Genomic DNA, 7,557 nt, shown 5'->3' with positions numbered 1-7,557 from the left:
AACAAATAAAGTGTAAATCTAACAAGCCGAGGCAGCCTGCGTGCTCACGTGGTAGCGACTTGTCAGTCACAAGGTCAGTAATGGAAACCATAATTCACAACATAAAGGAGTGGGGACAAGCTTAAGACTGTAAGGCCATCAGGTTACAGAAGTCGAAGATCAACGGACCCAAGTGTGTCACACTAGAGTAAAAACAGCACGGCATCATTCTCCTCCCTGGTGGTTGCCAGTGATTGCAGGGGTCTCGAACTCCAGGCCTCGAGGGCCGGTGTCCTGCTGATTTAAATGGCTAAATGACTTCAACATGTCTTGAAGTTCTCCAGAGGCCTGGTAATGAACTAATCATTTGATTCAGGTGTGTTGACCCAGGGTGAGATCTAAAACCTGCAGGATACCGGCCCTCGAGGCCTGGAGTCCGAGACCCCTGCCATAAAGGCTGTTGTTGCAAAGCGGTTGTACAGGTCACCAGGTGCGAGGCAACCTGTCTCCAAAATTTGGTCTGACTCGAACAGACTGCATTCAATTCCAGATTGTTTTACAAATAATTGCAGCTCATCTGTAATGTGTCTCTTTGCAGTAGTTATTTTATGCTTATATTCCAACATAAAGTTGGCCGTTTTGTACAAGCAGGAGTCGCTACTGAGTGCTGGACACCTATGGTTCTCTGCCTAGCATCTGTCTTTTATATGGCATTGCTATAGATATATGGGACTATTTTCTGTCGTCATGCCTCTTCCAGATCAGGCTTCTCATGTTCATCATGTTGTCTGATAATAGCTTAAGAAGACTGAAACATAGTTTCCCAGAGTATTAAATCAAATCAATCCTATTAGTTACATTCCTGTAATGTAACAAAATAGGTCTGATGAAGTACTTTAACTTGAATGCCACAGAAAATATGTAATTTACATTTGAAAACAAGAAGACAGCGTTACACTAGCACTCCTCTACTAGAACAAACCCACACAGAAACATTTGTGCATCAGCAGCTCATTTTTCTCAGTTTCCATTGCACTGTTGGCTGGTCTTGGTTTCTCAGTAGGTGAAGAAAGTTGTTTATTTTCTCTTTTTTAAATACACATGTATGAGTAAACCCCCCAAAAAAGACCTAATAAAAATAATTCTGTTGCTCATCTGAAGAACTTGATGCAACCAGGACCCTAAAAAGAGAAATAAAAGGTTAATGTACTTTATTCAGTGCTCTTAGCTGTGGAGCATTACATAAACAGTAACATTTTGTCAACTAGCACAAACCAGTTAGTTGACATTAATGCATCTTCTGTTTGTGGCTGGTATTTCCAACTGGGTTGGGGTTAACCAATCAGAGTACTCGGCTGTCAGTCAGTTAATCCATCTGGGTTGAATTTCCAACTTCTCTCACTCATCACTGTGGACATTTTCTGTCATATGTCTTTTCTGTCAGCTCAGATCATATGCAGAGAAATTCTGCCCGCGTGCAGCCTTCAGAAATATGTTTCAGTGTCTGTGCAGCCATGATGAGAAGAGCGATCGCACAGTAAATTCTGTGTCATTACCATGGAGACTAATCTGAGTTGCCATTATTAAACTTTCCTCTCGGAGCATCTCCAGAAATGCATTAACAGTTCTGTAGGTGGGCTGAGACTTGAGCTATGAGCTAAATATAGAGCAACTACAGATCCAGACGCTGCTGATTAGTGGAGCTGTTTAGACTCTTAAATGGCTGCATTTATGAACCGCTGGTCGATGGCTTGGTTTATGAACATATTCGGCTTCCTACCTGTGTCAAGATGAGTCTTGGGTCAAGTTTGCTGGGTTTCCTTCAGAATCTCAAATTAGGAGGAAAGAAAACCCCTTTGAAAGCTTTATAGAAGAGGAAATGATATAAATACATTTAAAAATACATAAAAAAAATAACTCGAGTTTATAAAAAGCTTTTGCATTTGACAAAGAGTTTGGTATCATCCACGTCAATTTCTTGTATTTCTGGTTTTAAAAAATGGGATGTTAAACATGAACAGTAACAGCTAAAGAGCATGAATCATACGTGTTTCAGGGCTATTGTGGATTTTCAGTTTTCATTCGCACTCCACCTTCACCCTATTCTCATGCTGTGGGTTGCTTTCTAATTAGGAGTATATGGTTTCCACTTCCATCACTGTGTTTTCATCTTGCTGCAGATTTATCCCCACATGTTTCTAACCAGGGTCAGTTTTTGGCAGAGGCTAAGTTCGTCTCAGGCACCACCAGATGGAGGGGGCTGTGGAGAAGGAAGAAATATTTTGCCAGCGCTCCTGATATTCTCTTAAAGATTTACTCACACTGTAGTAAACAGCTCGTACTGAGAGGAGACTACACAGATGTTAGGACAGGGGTGGGCAGTTCACTTTTTTACAGGGCCACAGGGCATGCCAACAAGCTGATCTCAGTTCCACTCAATTTTAACTTGATTTTTTTTTTTAAATAAACTGTTACTGGTGAGAGTAGATGTAAGTGAGAATTGGAGGATGAAAATGTGAAATACGCAGCAAAAATGCCAGGATTTGATCACTATTTCATAAACATTCCCAAAACCAGTTGTCAACAAAACATGTTTTTGCAAAATTCAATGGACTTAACTTTACACAGTGTGCTATTGATACACTGCATATAGTTTAATTACTTTATCTTCAGTTTTTCAGTTATCTTATTTAAATGAGAGAAAGCTTGAACAAGTCAATTAAATGTCAGGTTCAGTGTCTAAGGTGAAAATGCTTTGTGGTAGCCTATGTCACCATATTCACCCTTATGCTTCTCCAAAAGTGCAACAAACTGTCTGCAATCTTGCCCTGAACCAGTTACAATATGGACAGTTGACTCACCTAGCAGCCCCTTTCAGATTTGGACAGCTGTTGGTTCCATAACCTTCCTTTTTGTCCCAATTGTAGGCCACGCCTCTTCAAACTTATCTCTGCAAACGAATCACTAGTTATTCCATATATGAGACATCATAACTGGGCTGTGTTGCTCTTCAGCTACTGGGGTGGCTGCTGGAGGAGCTAGAGCAGGTCATCTACTAATTGGAAGGTTGGTTGTTCAGTCCCTGCATGTGTTATGTGAACTGCAAACTCACATCTCTAATTAACGCTGGTTCCAACGCATTTACAGTGAAGCTGCAACGCTTGTATGTACGTTAAAATAAATATATAAACACGAAAGCAACAAAACTCTGCTGTAATTTACCACAAAATTAAAAACAACAACAACAACGAGTTATTCACTGAGGAGTTTATCGACGAGGCTGAAACGGAAGAAAGTGGCATGAAGTGGGTACTTTAAGGTGGTCTGGGGCCTGTACAGTGCTGTTGCAGCAGAAGCTCAGCACTCAAGCATTTTTGCTGCATCAGCAACTAAGACAGCTTCTAACCAGCCTTTCCACTTGGGTGGGTCAACATTAGGATGACTAAGGCCAGGACCGTCTCTGTTCCTGTGCTGAGGATGAAGGTGCAGGAGGTGCACAGCTACTTCTGTGCCTGGATCAGCTGTTGCCAGGACACCCCCAGCCAGAGACTGAACTGAGCTGGCAACCCAGACACTGAGCAGATGCTTCATCTCCACCACCGGTCCCCCAACTGGGTCCATAAACTGCTCCACCACCTAGCTCTGTGGCTTGGTCGACCTTTTCCAGTTTTTCCCCTTAATTTGCTCCCTGTATTCATTTTGCTTTTCAGTCCCTCCCTCTTGATGTTTCCACCCCACCGGGGCCTGAGTGGACCCAGGTGGGTGTCAGTCTGTTTCATTCTTGAGCTTTTGGTTTATTTTACCTTCCTTGTGGTCCTTTGATCCGGTTGTCAGTTCTATTACCCTCCCTCAGTTTGGCCTTTCAGTGGAGTTCATGATTGTGTCTTATTTTACCCACCTTCTGGTTTCTGTTCATTCAGCTGTCTTGAGTCTGCATTTGGATCCTAATCCTGTACCACTCCAGGACATTGACCTTCTTCACTAAACCACTCAGTAATGACCTGGCTAAGGGATGAGTAAAGGTCACAATTAATCTGTAGAATCTAATTTATTTTTCATTGTTTTAAGGTGGAATGTTTTAATATAAGAAAGGGGAACCATAATTTCTGATTCTGTTTGGTGCCATTTTTGTTGCTTTACCCGGGTTTATTTCATTTCTTAGGCACATGGACTCTGGCAGAAGTGGTGTTCATATCTATTATAGCTACTGCATGTGTTGTGACAGCATAGAAATCGTTGTATTGGTGTGATGGCTGCCCTTACAGCCACACAGTGGTAATATCCACCATGTTAGTGTAGAGACTTATACATAACATTGCATTCACATTTGTCTTTCTTTAAATATAGGAATTAATTTACAGGACAATAAATAACTGGTTTTGGTTTAGAATTCATTCACATATCCACATAACACTGCATTCTAAAATAAGTGCGCATTTCAGTTTACACGGTTATGTATGATTAATCTTTTGTTTTCTGAGTTACCTTAGTTGCAGCTGTTCCAGTCCCTTGATTAAGAGCTTAGAGGTGGAAAAGGGGCGGCGCGAGCTTTAAAGGAAGACTGCAAATTGGTTCATGCCATAACTCGGGACCATGGGGGGGAATTTGAGTTCATTATGTTAGATTTAGTTAGGTTTTGTGTGTTTTACCCCTTCTCGTGTTTTTTGTGGGCTGATCAGCCACTATTTAAGTTTCCCCTTTGTAAGTTAGGTCAGTTTGTTTGAGTTATCAGTAGTGTTGTCAACTTTGAGTAGAGTTCTGTTATTTTGACCTCTTTTATGGGCCCAAGATTTTGATTCTTTTTGCATGATTTAACCAATTATGTTTTGGGGTTAAATAAAAAATCATTTTTTTGGACTTTAACCTGTGCCTAAGTTTTCTTCGCTGCTCGGTGTCAGGAGTGGGATACCAGCAGTTGAAGGCACAGGATTTTTTTTCTTCTCTTTTTTCCCCTCTTCACTTATCAAGCCATGCACAGAATGGGAAGGAGTGGCAAAGGAGCAAAATGAGATTGTCAAAACCAGCCAGTTGGAGTGGCAGAGCAAGTGAAAGAAGGAGAGGAACATGGAGCCTCTGGAGGGGTGGATAGCACTGAGAGTCAAGGTAAGGAGCCGACAATGTCAGAACTGATTTCCATCCTTCGTTCTCATATGGGTCAGGAGGCCCAGGAAGCAAGAAGAAGGGAGGAGTTTATTTGCCAGGAACAGCGCTTTAGAGCACTGCAACATCAGTTTCAGCTGTTGCAGGTAGAAGTGCAAGCTCGTACCCTGAGCCTCAAATGGAGGAACATGAACAACCAGAGGTAGGGCTTTTTGAAGAGGAGGATCCTCCCTGTGCTGGCTCCAGTAATGAGCAAATACATCATCATTCAGGTCAGTCTCGCTTTTATGAACCCAGGCTGGAAAAATTGACATTTTTTAACAACATTTGAATGCATGGCTGTAGTTTGCCGGTGGCAGAAAATGGACTGGGTTTTTCATCTGATTCCTTTACTCACTGGCAAAGCAAGAGGTGCGTATGTTCATATGGATGACTCTCTGGACTATGACAAAGTTAAGGCAGCTTTCCTTCAAAAATATGACATCAATCCTGAGACATATAGACTGAGATTCCGTTCACTGGAGGTAAAACCTGATGAGAATCCAAAAGAACTATATGTAAGATTGAAAGAGTTATATGAGAAGTGGGTAAAGCCAAAAGAAAAGACTGTGCATGAGGTTGGTGAAATATTAATTTTAGAACAATACTTGAGAACAAAGTGACAAAGTGTGGAACCTAAAGTGGAGTTTGAGAATGGGTTCAAAATGACATTGGTTGAGGTTGATGGGAAACCATTAAAGGCCCTTGTTGACTCAGGAAGTACTCAGACTCTTGTGCACCGAGACTTTGTTCCCGCAAATAAAGTTAATAATGTTGAGAGAATCCCTGTTTGCTGCATTCATGGGGATGAGAGGTCATATCCAACAGCAGATCTGTACATCAAAGTACAAGGACAAACGTATATTCTAAATATTGGTGTTGCAGAGAATCTGCCATTTCCAGTAGTGCTGGGTCGAGATCTGCCTGTGTTGTTTGACTTGCTGAATCCTAGTCATACATGCAATGTTGCAGTAACAAGAGCTCAAGCTAAGAAGAAAGAGGAGTCCCTACACCCACTCCGTGCCTTGCCCTTCTATGATGCGGACATAGAGACTGCACCTGGGAAGTTTCGTAAGTCACGTAGACAGAGAAGGCAAGAGAAGTTTCTACATACTGCTGTTCGATCAGGTCCTAGCACAGAGCCTGAGTTACCTCTGGGTTTTAAAATCCCTGTTAATATTATTTAAATGCAACATGACGATCCATCTCTGTTCCAGAAAGCTGCAGAGAGGAACCAAGGAACTAAGCAAGATTTGAAGAGCAGGGGGAGTTTCTGCTGAAAGATGGCATTTTGTATCGTCAGCAGGGTTCAGCATTACAGTTGGTGGTTCCCAGAGCAGTCCAGAAGGTGGTGCTCTCCTTGGGACACTCCATTCCATGGGCTGGCCACTTGGGAAAGCACGAAACCATGGCCCGTATTAGAAAATATTTTCATTGGCCTGGAGTGCGCTCAGATGTGACACTGTTCTGTAAAAGCTGCCCTCAGTGCCAGAAGTCTTCTCTTAAAATCCCCTCCAGAGCTCCTCTCCAGTCTCTACCAATTATCAGCCCTCCATTTGAACGGCTAGGAATGGACATTGTTGGTCCTCTAGAAAGAAGCAAAGCAGGCAACCGTTACATGCTTGTTGTGACAGATTACGCTACAAAATATCCAGAGGTCTTTCCTTTGAGATCAATAAAAGCCAAAGCAGTCGCCTTCTGTCTCATACAGTTCTTCTCAAGGGTTGGTTTTCCTCGTGAGATTCTTACTGACCGTGGCACTAACTTTATGTCCACTTTGTTGAAGCAGGTAGAATAATCCTTTAATTGTCCCACAAGGGGAAATTTTGTTGTAACAGCAGCCAAACAGACACATATACAAACAAACAGTACACAGGACACAGAACAGAAACATACACAATTTTTCTTACATATTTACATTAAGGACAATGGTTACTATATACAGAGAGTACTGTACAGTTATTAAATTAAATAAAAATAACTACAGATAAGAGGCAAACCAGGTTGTAGTGCAAGTCTGTTAATTAACTTATTGCAGTTACAGCGCAGATGTAAACATCTATGTTTGTTGGGAGCAGTTCTGATTGTACAGTCTGACAGCTGCAGGGAGGAAGGAAACGCTCCTTCATGCAACGAGGATGCAGCAGTCTGTCACTGAAGGAGCTCTGCAGTTCAGCAACATTTACATGCATGGGGTGGGAGACTCTGTCCATCAGAGATGTTATTTTGGCCAGAGTCCTTCTGTCTCCCACCACCTGCACTGGGTCCAGGGTGCATCCCAGAACAGAGCTGGCCTTCCTGATGAGTTTATCCAACCTCTTCCTCTCAGCTGCCGATAAACCGCTGCTCCAACATACAACACTGTAAAAAATGACAGATGCCACCACAGAGTCATAGAAGGTCTTTAAAAGCGCTCCCTGTACTCCAAATGACCTCAGC

General features: G+C 42.3%; 1 long non-coding RNA gene across 1 annotated transcript; it reads right to left on the bottom strand.

The window, feature by feature from the left end:
- Nucleotides 1–440: 440 nt before the first annotated feature.
- LOC146362516 (uncharacterized) lies at nt 441–4,981 on the bottom strand. The gene is made up of 3 exons (XR_014799197.1): nt 3,878–4,981; nt 2,841–2,929; nt 441–2,239 (listed from the first exon to the last, which is right to left on the bottom strand). It is a non-coding gene; the product is annotated as an uncharacterized LOC146362516 (long non-coding RNA).
- Between the last annotated feature and the right edge of the window lie 2,576 nt (nt 4,982–7,557).

The sequence above is a fragment of the Perissodus microlepis genome, chromosome 22 (assembly GCF_051167445.1).
Source record: "Perissodus microlepis isolate ML-2025 ecotype Zambia chromosome 22, ASM5116744v1, whole genome shotgun sequence".
In the NCBI taxonomy this organism is placed as follows: Eukaryota; Metazoa; Chordata; class Actinopteri; order Cichliformes; family Cichlidae; genus Perissodus; species Perissodus microlepis.
This window is presented reverse-complemented; position numbering and strand designations above follow the sequence as displayed.